The following is a 16648-nucleotide window of genomic DNA, read 5'->3' as shown; positions in this document are numbered from 1 at the left end:
AAACACCTGTTTGGAACAGGTTGATTGGTAACAGGTGATAGTATCATGATTGGGTATGAAAGGGGCTTCCTGGAAAGGCTCAGTCGTTCACAAGCGAGGATGGAGCGAGGTTCACCTCTTTGTGAACACATGACTGTATGAAGGGTGTTACTACGTGGGCTCAGGGACACTTTCCAGTCTCAACTTTTTGGGAATCGAGGTTGTAGTTCTGTTTGCCTCATTTGTGGCAGAAAATCATTTTAAGCCTAATGACGGCAGCTTGCGTCGTCAAACACATCTCTCAGAAATCCCTCCCAGAGCCAAAACCACAACAAGCATTTCTATTAAAACTAGGTGTGGGAGCCATTTGTGGTTGAAGTAAACTTAACTGCTGGTCTGCAGGCGGAGAACAGTCAAATATCTGTCTTTGCCGTTAGTTGGCTCACAATAATCAGTCGACACCATGTGTGTATCTTTAACAATGTTTTATTTCTTTAAGCTTTAGCACATCACTCTGCCTACACCCCTGCAGCCTTGACTCTGACTGCACCCAAGTTATATTTATGTGTTTCAAAGAAAAGGATTGTCATGTCAGAGTTACCTCATCTTTAACCTTGTGAACTTCCTCTAGTTTTGACACAGTTTTTAAACTCTGAATATTGGCCCATATATTCAGCTCCTGCTTGTCCCGGAGCTCAATTGAAGCTTTGTCACTTAAACTTTATTAAGTCCAATACGCCAACTCATGAGGGCACTTTTAATAGCTGTGCCATGATATCAGATGGGAAATTGTACATCCCGTGCGTTTTATCTGCATAACTCACTGATTTCACAGAATCTGTCCCGTGACATCTCTTTCTGCTGTCTCTGCTCATTAAAAGTGGCCACAGTTCATGTGACACACTGCCATGAACACACAGGAAGTCAGAATTAACCATCAGGGAGAGGAAACGCGACCCTCAGCTGCCTGAGCAGCCCGACAGGTACGCTGGCACAAACTGCGGTACAGGTAGGAGCGGTAGCGTGGAGGCAAACCCTGTTCCACCTCCCAGGTTTTCCGGTTGAGATGAGTCACACTTGGCAAACAATGTGTTTGATTTTGCTGTCGGTTCACGTCAGGCGTGGAGGGAAAGAGCAGCCGCGAACTGTTTGACTGACCTACATACTGTGTTTACGTGTCCTGCCGCAGTGCTAGTGGGCACACCGGCTTGGGACTTGAGTTTGAAAGGAAACAATCCCACACATGAAATAAGCGGGTTTCAAAAATCCCATTGTGGAGCTGACAGAGCAGAGGAGGAGCGCAAGACGGATAGACACCTTTTGTTTGCCCGCAGCAGCGAAAGGTAAAGTCCGCCCGCATCGTGACGATGCCGCTGCGTGCCAACTCTGTGCAAACACGATGAGTAATCTGACATGTATTACCCGGATTGCCACATAAACCATTTTCACACATGGAATCTGTAACGTTGGTGGTTTTTTGGCGCTGAAACAAAGGTTCTGTCCTGGCGCTTTTCCCAGTGGTGAATGGGAGAGGTCATGAGATGATTTACCAGCCCAGAAAAGAAGAAAAACTAACTAATGTGACTTTTATGGTGAAATCTTATTTAGTTTTACTTATTCTGGGCTCTGATATCTGAGTCAGCAACCAGAGACCTCCTTATAAATTTCCTCGTTAATGTCCTAAATCCAGACCTCTGAGCTGCTGCCCACATTTTCCACTCTAAATTGCATCCTTATATTCTCTCATTGACCGCGAGGTAAATGGTAGAAACACGTTCGCATTACAAAATATTTCACCAGGAATCAGCTCTCTTCCACATGAGCACTTGTTTGGTGTTCTGCCAGATCAGGCTGCCCCGCGGTTAAAGAAGAGCCGGTTCAACGCAGTTGCTGGATGATCTGGGTCTTTTTGCCAGAGACCTTTGCATGTGTGCCTCTGTGAAATGAATGTGGAAGCCTTGTGTTTTGATGCAGTGCCATTGTCTGAGTAAGAATAGGGATGTTATCTTCCTGTGCCAGAGCCAAAAAAAAAAACAAAAAAAAGAAAAGGCGACAGATAAATCATGGAAACAGCAGAAAGCGAGGAGCTCGCTGCAGGTTGTTGTAAGTCAACTTGTGCAGGTAACACTGCTTAAATCTGCACTTTTTTTTTTTTTTTAGCAGTGACTATTTTTTGCAGTTTTCATGTAGACTAAAAATGACAGCAGTGAAACAGATCTTTGACTTTTAGGGCAAAGCAAAACAAAACCTCTGCTGCGTTTTCCTGCAAATCCAAGCAGCGTAAGGAACATTTGTTGTGGTTTGACTCATTTAAATCGCTCACCTGTACAGTGTTTTGCTGTACATTCAAACTGTCCACAGTTGGCATGAAGCAGACGATTCGTTTTATTTCTCTCTCAACTGATTTTAATCACTTTACGCCGAAGAAATTAAACTGTGCTGCTTCCACCTTTACATTAATGTGACAGCGTTCTGGGCCGTGTTGTGGAAACATAACGGGTGTGACCTCGTTAGATTGCCATCTCAACTTCTACAGAAAAGTGGCGTGTAAGCTCATTTAGTGTAAAGCTGCCAATGCATTTCCATAATGAGGAGCATGTCTGAAAAGAGCTGCATTTGCCAGTTCACAGGATAATTCATCCTTATTTATTACGCGGAGAAGCAGACAGCACAACACCGGATCACATGTTGCCAGCAGAGTTCACTGTGCAGTTTAATGATCATTAAAGCGCCGCTGATGAAATATTAACAGCGTCTTGTCACTGGCAACTCCCTCCATCACTCGCTCATCAGGGGTTGGAGGTCAGGCTGCTGTCTGTCTGGCAGAATTCATCAGGCTGATTAAAAATACCTGCAAAAGGTTAATGTGGTTTCCCTCCTGCAGCGAGACTGGCCCGTGTGCTGTCATGGCAGCAGTCAGCAAATGAGGAACAGCTTTAGCGGACAGGTGAGAGCCTCTGGTTGGCAGGTCGTTCCTTGTTTTTGGGTGGAAGCGGTTTTCTCACCTTTACTCCGTGTTTTCCTCTTGTTGTTTTTATTTAAAGCAGCTGCTGTGAAAGTGTGAAAGCTGCCAGCCTCCTAAAGAAACTGCCAGAGGCTCGTCTGCGGCGTCGCAGACACAGCCGGTCCCGGTCCAGGCAGCCTTGGGTTGTCACTCAGGATCCCCAGTTGAACTAGTGATCAGATTTAAGAGTCTGCAAAATGACCCACGACACGCCAGTCAGAGTCATTTATTCTCCGGTGAGAGGACGGATCCGTTAAGATATAGATGTTTGTGTTTACACTGACATTTAAAGGTTTTGCCTTCACGTGAAATCACTAGATTGATTTGCTTTTGGGGCATTTCATCGTTCATTCGCTTCACACTTCACAGAGCTCAGCCTTCGTCCGTCCTGATGGCGAGCCTTGGGCGGGCAGATCCCGCTCCCTTTTGATGTGCTGACTGTCTGTCCCAGGGGTGGTTTTGATTGCCTCTTTACTCCCCTCCTATGTAAGTCAATAGGAGCCGGCCTGCCATCTGTGGGAATTGATACCTCTGCTGAATCATACTATTAAAGTGCTCCTCCATCTTCCTTTCCACTGTCTCTGCTTGCACCCTCTCACCCCGGGCTCCCCTCCCGTCCCTCCCCCCTCTCTCTCTTTCTGAAGTTAGGCTGAGGGGACGCGTCTTATCTTACTGCTGGAGATGCAGGAGATGTGGCTGCCAATTGGGGCTAAGGCCGCGTGCAGACTGAAAATAGCGCTGCATTACAAAAAGGGTCTGCATCGGTGTGAGCGTTACCGGCGCTGGTGAGAGGATGGAACATGAACACCGGCCGTCTATTTTTAAAAATACATCCATGCATACAGCTTATAAGATGCCAAAACACTCCACAGAGGGTCAGAGCGGTGTCAGACAGGAATGTACAACTCTGCAAAGGTAGAATCCTTCGATCTGCAGCCTCAGTGATTCAGTGTGTTGATGCAGTGTCATAAAACATGAGAGAACTTCTAAGGGTATTTTTGCTGACCATTTCTTTACTTCTGAGCTCAGTTCTGCAGTCAGTTTATTATTGGCTTTATCTGGACGGTCACATACCTCCATCCTATTCTGTTCGCACACAGAAAGCGAGAAGTTACTGCAGACTGAAACGATTCGTTGGTCATCATCAAATATCTTTGGGTTTTGGACTGTTAGTCTGACAAAATGAGACATTTGAAGACATTTCCCTGGGCTGTGGGCATTTTATAGTAAGGTTGATTAATTGAGACAATGATTATGATCATAATCATCAGCTCTATTTACAGTATGTTAGTAGGGAGGTTATTTTTGTCTGGCTCTTTATCCAAACAGTAGTTCCCAGCCTTTATACCTTGTCAGCCCTTTAAAGCGGAACAATGTGAACTCTCATCACTGGTTACACACAGTTCAAGCTGTTATTTTGTTCATAGACACCTGATGAGGTGAAATTGTCCAGTGACCCCTCAGATCTATCCTGCAGTCCCTCGTTGGGGTCCCCTCCTCTGGCTTTGAAACCACTGAGTAAGAAAACTTCTAATGGTCCTGTTCAGTAAAGTCCATTTCAGTAAAGTATGACTTCTAAATCCACTGCCTGCTTCTTTCTGTCACAGTCAAATTTAAATCACAGCTCAGGGTCTGTTTTCTCAGAAGGTCATTTGGTCACTCAGTACGAAAAGCAGCTCCTGAAGCAGATGTTTATTTATTGGTGGCATTAATGGCAGCTCATAAATTATTTCCCTGCTCGCCTCGGGTCACTTTTTTCAGTTATTCTTAGAGGACAGTTGTAAAAACACGGATAGTGACAACAGAGGAACAGAAGCCGCCGTCAGCTGACACCTCCAGGCTCTAATGGAGATACAGTGTGAGGAGGAGGAGGAGGAGGAGGAGGAGGAGGGTTTGTGCCACCGCTGACTTGTCACTGCGAGCCCAGCAGGCTCATCCTGGTCCTGATTAATGGAGCTGTCTGCTGAGCCTCGCAGGGGAAGAGCAGGACTGTTCACTGAAGCCCCCGTTTGTTTGCCCACAACAGATGGGCCCCCCGGGGCCCCGGCTCGTTTGCACCTCCCGTGCCTTATGCGCTCAGCATCCTTCATCTTAATCAACGAACAGGTTCCTGAGCACAGCCACCTGACCTACTGGTGACCTCTGTGACTCGTCCACCTTCACAAACTCACCAGACACGGCAGAGACAGCGGCTCATTGCTCTGCTGTTGTCAGGTGTGGACTGCAGGTTTGTTAAGGCTTTCCTCTTCTGTCCTCGCTCTGCAGGAGGACGACGCCCTGGCAGGGTGACAGATCTGACGGAGCCATCCCGTAGCATTATCATGTGTTGTTAACCATGCGTTCGGATGTCAGCTGCATGCATGTTTGTGCACAACTTACCTATGTTCAGGCTCAGGAACGGGTTTATTGCCAAGTAGGTGTTCGCATGCAATGAATTTGCCTCGGTGTTGTCTGAAAATGTCAGCGAACTGCAGTTTCATCATCAAGGTCATGATTTTATTCCATGGTTGTAGCAGCACAGCGATCCCTGGCCTCATGCTGCCTCACATAAAAATGTCCCACACTGTGATGTTTGCAGCCTTTAAATGAGGGAGAAACAGAGGATCCCATCAGAACTCAGTATGTGCTGATGATGCATTAAGTTGAGGCATCAGAGCTGGTGTCTGAGGAGAAATTCAGCCAAATTCCTTAATAGATAATGTCAATCATCAGTAAACCTGACATACTTCTCCCAATGGGTCAATTAATTGTTTGAAATGTCAGACAATAGCGATTAAAATGTCCATAAAAATGTCCCAAAGCTGAAACTGATGTATACAAATTGCTTGTATTGTTCAACCAACAGTCCAAAACCTAAAGACAGTCCGTTTGATACACACAGAAACCTAAGAAAGCCAGTAAATATTCACATTTAAGAAGCTGAAACCAGAAAATTTGGTTGAAAAACTGACTTAAATAATGAATCAATTAGCAAAATAGTTACAGATTTATCTTCAAATGCCTAATTAATTAATTAGCATTAAAACGCTAATGAAAATAGTTGAGGCTCTGCTACTCTGTGAACCTCTTCAGCTCTTTGCACCACATGTAGATATAATATATTTAATCTATTTACTAACACCTCTCCAGAGGATTAAGTTTCAGGAGCATCTCAGACAGCAACAGCTTAGAGTCACGAAATTCTTAATTGGATAAGAGCAGCATGTGGTCGATCCAAGAACTATAAAAGTAGAAGTAAAACAGCCAATTAAACATTTTCTGGTTTCAACCATTCGCCAGTGTTATTTTGTGCCAGAATGTGTTTTTTTTTTGTTTTTTTTTTTCCTTGTCTGAATAAAATTAAGCACTTGTACTCGTAAATCTAATCACCAGGTTCTGCCAAATGAGACAAATGCAGCATCAGACAGAAAAATGCCTCGTCCCAGAGGCGTCTGTGCTCTGCCATGTCTCATGAGCTTTTCATTCACACAGCAGATTGTCTTTGTTTGTCTGAGATTCATGATGAATTCCGCGTCTTGGATCGAGGAGACAGTTTTGAAACTCCCTGTTAATTGTCACAAATGTACAAATCGAATCCTTTTGTTTAACCCTCTGATTTTGGAGAGCGGGACATGTCTTATCCTCCTCTCTCCTCTGTGGTGACATTGGACATTGTTTCCTCTTCCTGCTGATGGCTGTTGTTCTTTTCACTATCAGGGAGAAGCAGAACGGGACTTTTTCAGTTGCTGCTGATTCACCACAGATTAGATTGCTGTCCTCGAGTGTGAGATTGCTTGGTTTCACTTTGTAACGTTACATGAAGCTTTTATGGTACAGGCATGCCATTAGACATGGGCGTTTGGACCACAGAGAATAAAGGGAAGGGTCTTTCATGTCTTATGACTGGTCTTTACATTGATGCAAAGCTGTGCCCAAAGCATTTGTGACAGATTAAGCATAACCTTGACAGCGGATCACTTTTAGTAAAAGCTTCCTTCAGATGATCATTTCCCCCTGAAAGTTGAACTCTCGCTCCTCTCTGACTGAGCTAGACACTTTTTCCCCTTAGTAGGGAGTAAAACAGATGCTCCGTTGGGGAGAATTAGCTAGATCTCTAAATGTAAACTGATTAAGGATTAAGAATAAGAGAGAGGAGTCCAGCTCTCACAGCTCGTTCCCTTTGCTGCTCATTTGCCTCCTTCCTTTCAGTCCTGCCTCTTTTTCCTGCAGCAAACGTCTCTAGTGTCACCAAAACTGTCTTCCCACCTCATTTTGGCTCAGCGAGGGTTTGCGCTGCCAGGTGATTCATCTGAAAAACATCACAAGGGCAGTTTTGGTTGCATTACTGCAGGAGGAAGCTGCTTAAAGCTTAAAATCCAACAGATTTTCACACCTCTCACAGCGTTTGGCATTCACTAAATACAGGTGACAGATTAGGCTAATAGACGGTCCAATTAATCCTGTCACCTCTGCCCCCTTTATTGACTTTACATATGTAGCCAAGACAAAAGCGTCCTTTCTAACCGGCACCGACAGCTAGCTAGCTGATTAAGCTAACGCTACCTCCGCGAGTAGCTTGAGAACTTCTCCTGCTTACATTTTTATGTTTTCAGCTGACTTGTTTTAAAACAAGGGGTCTTAAATTGGCACTTGATAGCTACATAGTACATGTTAGTACGCTAAAAGACTTGAAGCTAACACGTCTTTGGCTAAAGGTCAGTTAATCATGCATAATCTACCGGTATCTAGCAAAATGGAGCATTAGCCTGCGTTTGTGTCTGAATGTATACTGTGGCTTTTGGTGTTTTAAACCTTAATCAGTGTTAGCGTGTTTTGTGCTAGTTCAACAGTCCTTTTTGACACCTACAGTAAAACAGCTGATGCCGCTCCTGTAGATAAGGTTACCATGTACCAAGTTTATAGCTTACATAAGTTATAAAATGTCTAATCTTAACTTCCTGTGTAATATATATATACCCATGTTTCTAATAGTGAGAAAGTGTTAAAGCTGTAGTCACACATTGCTCGGTCTGCTGTCCTTAAAGCACCTCAGCATGGTCTAATTTTGTTTTGTTTGTCGGCTGTGTGATGGGCTTTCACCGCCCGCTACACAACAGTGTTTACTGACCATGACGAAACTGAAGTTTGACTGATTGAATGGGTTAAGGCTGCCTAACTAGATGGGTGCTGAGGATGTTCAGGTGACTCAGAAAATGCCAGATTTTCTGACCTCATGCCCTGAAGCATCTAGAGCTGTGTCCACATTGTTGCCTGGATCATGAATGCATCTTTTTTTAATCTAATTTGTTATCTGTAGAGTTAAATGCTCTTTGTCTTTGGAAGTAATGCTCATTTCAGTTACTGTGGCCAGTGTATGCTAACATGCTAACGTGCTCTGCTAACAAAGCGCACAAACTGTTTAATCCATTACCTACACTTGTCTCTTGTTTTTTTTTTTTTTCTTTTTTTGAAAGGCTGGATGATCAAACTCTATATATAGAGGGTATCACTCTTTCTACACCTCCATGTACATCACTTTAACATGTGGAAAAATCTAAAGCTTGCTGAGCTATGATTGGACAGCCACTGTTGGAGGCAGGAGTTTAGTGAGTAGTTAATTAAGGAACATTTTTAAAATCTCGCTCGAACGTGCCTCTGTGCGCCTCATTCTTTTGTGATGAACGGCATGCTCGCAGCTGATCAGATGGCTTGTTGTCTTTGTCTGCAATGCCCTCACATGGTATTCCAGCCCACCTCCGTTTAATCTCTTTGGGCCTGAGCCAACTCTAAATGCACAGATCGCCTCTTTTCACAGAGACAGCAGTGTCAGCAGGGCTGTGCTTCTCCACTGAGCCCCCGAGCAGACCCCTGGGTCACTGTCTCCCATGCCCTGAAAAGGAGGTTGAACCTGTGGGACCGGCGCTGTGAAGTGGCCTGGTACTCATCAGCTGCTGGAGGTGTTTTTGTCTAAAGCTTTTTCATTCATTTACTCTGCTGTGTGAGTGTGCTTTTAACATTAAACAAGCAAGGGCAGACGTGTAAATATTTAGCCTTCCATGTTTGAGAGAGTTCAAAGGCGGCCCAAAAAAAATGAATGGAGGCCGTGATCCAACTTCTGCAACCCAGATAAAAGAAGCTGAATTAGATGTACATAAAGAAAGTTCACAGCTAAACCTCCAGTTTCATTGTGAGGAGGGCCAGCAATTAATCACCAACCCGTCTTTAATGTAGGACAACCAAGCTTCCAGTTTCACGTGTCCCTTGAGTTTCTCACCACAGTTGTTGATTAATGTGCCTCAAATTCAAACTCCACCGTCCTGTAAAGCTCGGTTAGCTATCGGTCATTCCTCAAAATGATAGGCATGCTGGGATGTGTAAGAGGAAGGGGTTGCAAGGGTCTGGAGGGAGGGTGAAAAGCCATGGCTGACGGGCACGAGAGGTCATGTTAGGCACGAGCATGCTGCTGTTGCTGGACACAGACTGGTGTCCAGTGTCCAGACAGCGCGGTCAGAAAGGTCATGACTCTTCTGAAAGTGTATGAGCTGTCTGGGAGGACAAGTTAATGTGATGCAATCAGACTTCCTCAGTTTGACTCCTTCATAAATGGAAAACCCCCTGAAATAATGACTGTACACAGCATTCTTGTTGAGTTTGAATGTTTTTCCCCTTGGTATGTGTAATCTGGTTAAGCAGAGTTGTGGCTATCTCCATTTATTGATATGTGAATGAGATCTTTCATCTTTTCATCCGCCGGGCGGAAGGAGATCATGCGTTTGTTCATGTGTGTGCGTGTGCTCAAGGACCCTCTCGTGGCGGCAGTGATTCACATTTTTTGAAAAAACTGACAATTATTTAGTTTATACCAAGCATTTTTATTTTAAAGGGACAGTTCACCCCACAAAAACACATTTTTCCCCCTCTAACCTGCAGCACTGTTTATCCATCTAGACTGCTTTGATGTGAGATCTGGAGATATCGGCTGCAGAGATGTTTGCATCCTCTTGAATATAATAGAACTGGATGCACTCGGTTTGCTTCACTGAAAGTCCAAAACTCACAGACGAGACGTGATGCTCCTCAGCCAATCAAATCGGTGCGTTCCAATGAGCATTACGAATGGAGTCAGTGAGATATAATGTATAAATATAGACGGCGATAACAGAACTTTTAATGAAGAAAGAACAGACTCGTAGAGGGTCATCCTTCCCACCGGTCGTTCAAAACCAATATGTCTCATCTGCTCTGAGAGCGTGAAGATTATTAAAAGCCGAGAAGTGAAGCATCACTAGAGACACATGCAGACACAAGAAAGGGAAGCAGGCGTTGAAGATGTTCAGTTGTTAAGATTTGATTGGTTGAGACTGTTGAGAAGGGAAGTGGAGTTAAGATGCACGTTTTTCAAAAGCTCTCTGTGATGTATTTTATTTTGAAAAGCAGCCCTTATTTTACGTGAAATGAGCAAAGAACATTTATTTATTATTACCTTTTTTTTATAATCCCTTCAGTTAAAGGTTAAAACTGGCAATAAAGGGCCAACATACACACCTGGAGGATGGGCTCTCCTCTGGTTTGTCATCTTTGAAGTACATACCGAGACTGTTTCATTTCTGTGTCTTCCTCAGCACTCAGGGCTTCAGCTGCTGTCCTCCAGGCACAAAAACTGCACGAAATTCCTTGTGACATTTAGATAAGTCAGATAAATCTTCATTATCTACAGCATCAGATGGTTCACGCTTGGGTCAGCCAGATGAACCGACATCATGGAAAATGTCAAAACTGTCAATGAAAAACGACCCGAGAAAGTTCTCACAAAAATGTGAAAGTCTTCTTTAAACAGTGAAAAACTCCTGAATGAAGCTGAATAATGAGGGTTTTTTTTTTTTTTTTTTTTGTCGTTTCTCTGCATCTGCTAGAAGCAATTTAGGAGCTAAGACGTGGAAAGACCCACATTAAATTCTTTGCCTGATTTTCTGGGAATAATAATGGTGTCATTCTTACAGCAGGAAATAAACGCTCTTCCATCAGAATGCTAATGTGAGGCCTGGTTGTTCATTTATTGGATTTGTGTGGGATGTGTCGTAATGACTGGAAGTGGAGATGAAAGAAGAATAAACATGGTGAAATTCCACGCATGCCGCTGGGAACAGTCGCTCTTATACCACCGTGGGTGAGCATGACGAGCTGTCCTGAGGATCATGTGCCAGCTATTTCTACTGTGTCATATAGCAATTTAACATGATTTTGTTCATCTTGAAGAGGAAGTCCGTAAAATAGGGCACACTGGACAAAGCTGGTGATTTCTGAAGTTAGTGTATGACCTAGAGTGACCTCTGAGTGACCCAAAATCTGTCTCTTTCTTTTAAAAGGTGACAGTACAGTCATTTTTTACGCGCATAATCCATTTATCGAATTTCCAGTAAAGTTTATCTGCATGCTCCATTTCAGTTCCAAAATGAGCCGGTCGTAACCCGACTTCATGCGCTCTTGGTTGTCTGGTCCTATTTATTGGTTCCATTAAGTGTAAGGAAAGATGACTTTTATTTTTTGGTTATGAGGATGCTGTGAGCTCTCAGCTGCTGCCAGTTTCACCAAAAACATCAGAGGTTTCACAGATTAGTCGGATTACTCTTCTGTAATGAGTTACCACACTCGACACATTCAGAAGTCAGGAATGTTCCAGGCCAACGATTTCTTCATTTCCAACTAGCTCCGCTTATCTCTTATACTAAAATGTGAGATACATTAATATCTGAAGCTGCTAAGAAACGGTGAGAGTTCTGCAGGCAGAGGAAAATCGCAGGTTTCGGACAGGGGATGCTGTTGGTTTGTTAGCATGCATGTCCATTGGTTCATACGTGTTGTAATACCTGTCTGCTGCTCCTCTATTGGTCTGTCTTGACTCAGGTATTCATGCTGCGTTCAGATCACTTGGGAGTTTCTGCAAATGACAGTTTCCGACTGAGTTTAGGCCAAAGTCCAAGTTGTAATTGCAGTTGTGGAGATTTTCCTGAAAGCTGTCAGACTTGGTGTGTAGTAATAGAAAACTAAAGGAGCAAATAAATATGGACGCCTCGGGTCACCCGAAGCCCCTTGTTTAAAGTAATTAAACTCTGATTTCATGAATTTAGTGCTGTATCGTAGGACTACACTGGAAAATGAGCTTTTGAATATAACTATATTTCTATACTCATTTATTTTTTATTACCTACATCATAGATTTGCTTGAAATATGACTAAAAATATAATCAGTTGTCAAACTAGTTGCATCTTAATTGTCTGCCCGCCAGCTGATCAATTTATTGACTGTACTATACTGTCAACACGCAGTATTTGTAACCCTCACATGATCAACTCTCTCCATCCCATGTGACACAAACACAAGTTTATTGAGGAAGTCACTGGATTGGCCATGCCCTGGTTCCAATTAGCAAAACCACTGAAAGATCAAGAGGTGGGCAATGTGACGCGCACAAGCCGACACACACGCTGATGAGATAGATGGGAATGTGTTGCATTGAACCACATTTTAGGAGTGTTTGGAGCAGCGAAGAAATAAATGATGCAAAAGGGGAGGCTGAAGTTTCAGTTGAGGCTGAAACCACAAACTTTATACACCTCACACTGTTTGATACTCAGAAGATAGATTTAGTCTGAGTTTCACTTTAAGAATAATGTTCACCATTTTCTCACGGAAACATGGAAAACATCAGTTTGAACTTGTTTACAAAGGACAGCACAGATTAATATCTCAGAGTGTGCATGCTTATTTTGAATAATGGTTGAGTTGTCAGGTGACGTGGAAATTAAATGTGGGTGAGCAGAGAGATTTATGTTAGAAAGTCAGAATTCATACATAATTCATCTCCGGTAGTCTGCACCGGAATATACGACCATGGTCATGTTTCACTTTCATTAGATGCAGCTCGTGACAGATCTTCTGTTGCAAGGCCCCTCAAACAGACGAAGAGGGTTTACATCTCTTAACTAGTTTCAGTTGAGCTCCCGCGGTTGTCGTTGTGTGTGGAGGAAAACGTCGGCTATAGGCGTCTGATTGTTTACATTCCTCACATGTTGCACTCGCGCTAAAATTATGGCTCCAAAATGAGTCCAACAAGCCAAGTTTCTGCCCGTCCTCTTTAATTTGCAGAGGTTTCATGAAGGACTGTCATTGTTTTAATGAAGGCCATTTGAGCATCGTAAGTTCTCCAGGCTGAATGCTCCTGTCTCGCTCCTCTTTGTCCTCGCTCCTTCAGAGGAGGGGAAAAAAAAAGGGGTTAGCATTCATTCTGGATCTGCACCTGTTGATTGGAGCGTACGTCTTTGCCGTTTTACGTCTTGAATTTACAGCCCTCAGCTGGAGGGACGACCTTTCACTCGGCCTCTGTGGGAGAGTCGCAGCAGCTGTGATGACTTCACTGGCTCCTCGTGTAAAAAGACATCGAGGAGGGGAGGCTCTCCATGCACCTTGAACCTGATAGCAGCCTGATTTGACACGCCGCCTCCGTCAGCTGTTAGTTCCTATCTGATTGAGCCGAATTTCAAAGAAATAAAAAGGTGTATTCATTTCTCCTCGTGGTCTCATTTGTGTCTTATTCATGTGAATCAAAGAGAGGCAGGAAGAGACCACTAAAATGTCCCCAGTTCTTCATATGTGTGGTCCTTGGCAACAGAAAATGGACTTTTATATGAGGCTAGCAGCTGTGTGAAGAGAAACATTAGCAATGCTGACTCATTACGAAGAGTAGCTGAACAGCCCTTGCCAATTTATTTCGGGTTTTGGCAGAGAAAGACACACTTCCACTGGATAACGGCGTCTCAGTATGAGGAGAACTCCTGCTTTGTAAATAGATGATTTTAGGAAGTGCCCCATTACCAGGCAGCTCCTCTCGCCTGCTGGCTTTCCTCTGGAGCAGCTGCTGGTCAGCGTGTCAGTGGGTAAATCTCCGAAATACAGGTTGCTAATGAGGCTGGAGCTCTTGAGGAAGGCCTGGCCCTGAACTCAGCATCACACAGTTTTAAGTGACGAGGTTCCTCTGCTGCATTCAAGGAAAGGTTCAGGCGTGTGAACGTTGCGTCACGGCTTCGCTGTTTTCTGACTGTCTTGAGGTCTCATCGAGGTGGTCAGTGAGCCCCGGGTGGCGAGAGCAGGTCCAGGTCAGACCTTTAACCTCCCTCCAGGATCTGTTGCCCTCTTGGTTGCAGGTCCGGTCAAGAGTTTTTGGGGTAATGATCTTGTTGTCGATGAAAGACTGGTCGCAGATCAGCGTCAGAGCAGCTGCCGTTAGCATCGGCACTGCTGCACATTCCTGCTGGTTCACGTTACAGCGGAGAAATGAAGCAGCTGGAGTTCGACGCGTTTAGTAACTGGTGACTCAAAGGGGCTGACGTTGCTTTCACTCAACTAGATAGAAGCAGCTCATTGCAGAGTTAAATCCCACCCGATTCTCCATGACCCAGCAGCCAATGACGTGAGTTTATCAGGGCAAAGGAGGACTTCACTGGATGGCTTTTGAGGACGTCCAGTTAGATTCATAAATGTATTTTTTTCTCTCTATTTCAACCCTCAATGCAGACTGAAACAGCATTTCTTTTCTTGAGCTTTTCCAAAACAGCCTCCAGAATTAGTCGTTTCTGTGGGTGAAGCAGTGGCCAAAGCATCAACCTCGATGTTGATTTTGTCAGGTGACATCACGACCATGTAATAATGAATTGATCGGGGGGGGAATCCATCTGTCTCACTCTTCACCAGATGTTTGCATGTGATGCAGTTTCATTATGATGAAAAGAGGACAAAGAGGAAGAGACGTAGTTCAGGTGTAGTTTATAGTGAGCAGAGGTCCTGGAAACACTTCACCTTGTGAGGAGGCTGGATCACATGACTCCACGTATACCAGAATCCATCTTGCCAGACTTCAAGTTGTGTTCTTTAGCACAGTCGTTCTTTGCTTTGATCATATGTGTCTTGATTAGGCTTAAATTTGAGTAAAAACCATCGCTCTCAATGTGAACACTGAACATGGACTGCAAAGAAACAGGTGCGCTGTTCTGGCTTTTTGTCTTTTTGTACTGCTCCTGCTCAGTCTTTACTCCTCTGGCCACATTCCTCCTTTAGATAATCAAGTTACATTTGGTCTGATTTGATGTCGGCTGGCGATTGTGTTGCGGTATCATGGCATTACACCAGCCAGCCAGTTCCCTGCGTGACCTATTGCAGACGAGACTTTCCCTCCGAGCGCCGTCGTTATCAAGTGACTGACCTGGTTTAATCAACATCAAATGAAAAAAAGGATTTCCCACAGCGAACCAAAGTCACGGCGGGAAATGTCATACATGCTCTCCTGCATGCTTCAGTGTTTTAGCAGCAGTTAGTTTGGTCGCTGCTTGTCATGTATAAATAGCAGTGGTGCATAAATGAAAGTGCAGCACGCCGTCAGGTTCAGATATGAGTGTGCAGCGGCTGCATGTCCATAAGAGCTGCTGCAGACTGTAAAGCTACATGTGACTGACCGCCGGTGAGAGGATTTCATCTCGCTCAGTGCCACTTTTAGCCTGACTGCGCTCAGATACCAACCCTCCACAAATAGTGTGAGATCACGTGAAGGGGCACGGTGCCAGTCGGGTCGTGTTGGTTACAACCTCGCCCACATTCTTTTAATTTTCTGTCAGCCCCCTGGAAATACATTTTCCCTGACACGTGGCGTCCTTGCTTTTACAGCCACTCAGCTGCTCAAGAAGTCAACCTCTGTGTGAACCATATAATGTCCTTATAATACACATGGGGCGATGATGGAAGCACCAAATCTGTCAGCAGTAAAAAGATGTGAAGCAGGAGTTCCTCTACTGTTTTACTCCACTTTTTCTCTTCAGTCTGTGTTGGTTGGCGCTGGGACATAGCTGGAGTTTTACTTAAAGGGCCACTTCACAGATTTTACACATTCATTCATTCATTGTTTGTCATTATGGGAATTGTAGGATCCAGTGTTGTTGTAGCTTGACCCATAAGAGGGACTGACAGTCAGGATATTCTCTTTTTTTCTAATCTGACCACCAACATTAAGGAAATAGCACTCAGTAACTGGAGAAGATCATTTTAATGGAGTTTATGTCTCCATGCACACAAAAGTTCACTCATCACTGAAGTTAACGACGAGACTCTTTTGGAAGCGTGATTCAGAAAATGATCCGAGTGATAGAAGACTGAAGGTAAAAAGTGTGGTGCAAACGAGCTGCTGTTTTGCTGATTTTCATGGATCTTATCACCAATTTGACCTTTCGTGAGCAAATCTGTGGGGGTTTTTGGCCGGTGAAAATGGAAATTTCAAGCACTTTGGTGATGACACCCTGCTGCCATGTTTTATGTCTCGACACCAACAATCAAACCTTGCTTTTTAATGGTGCATCAGTGTTAGCGAGATGACTTTCAAACATGATTTTAAGATAAAATGTAGTAGGTTTTTGCCAAATCAGCCACTCTAGAGGCTTCTGTAAACCACCATGTGGTTTATGGCCTGTCTGCTGCGATGAGCGTTCAGCCTCTTAATGTTTTAACCCCTTAAAACCTCACCGGAGAGCGTGTCATCTAGAACTTTCGTTCTCATCTAGTGTTGAACTCTAATAGACATCAGGCTAGGACTTTGATGGGACTATGCAGGCATGAAAACCACAGTCTTGGGTTTGAATGCATCA

This window comes from Chaetodon auriga, chromosome 21 (genome assembly GCF_051107435.1).
Source record: "Chaetodon auriga isolate fChaAug3 chromosome 21, fChaAug3.hap1, whole genome shotgun sequence".
In the NCBI taxonomy this organism is placed as follows: domain Eukaryota; kingdom Metazoa; phylum Chordata; class Actinopteri; order Chaetodontiformes; family Chaetodontidae; genus Chaetodon; species Chaetodon auriga.
This window is presented reverse-complemented; position numbering follows the sequence as displayed.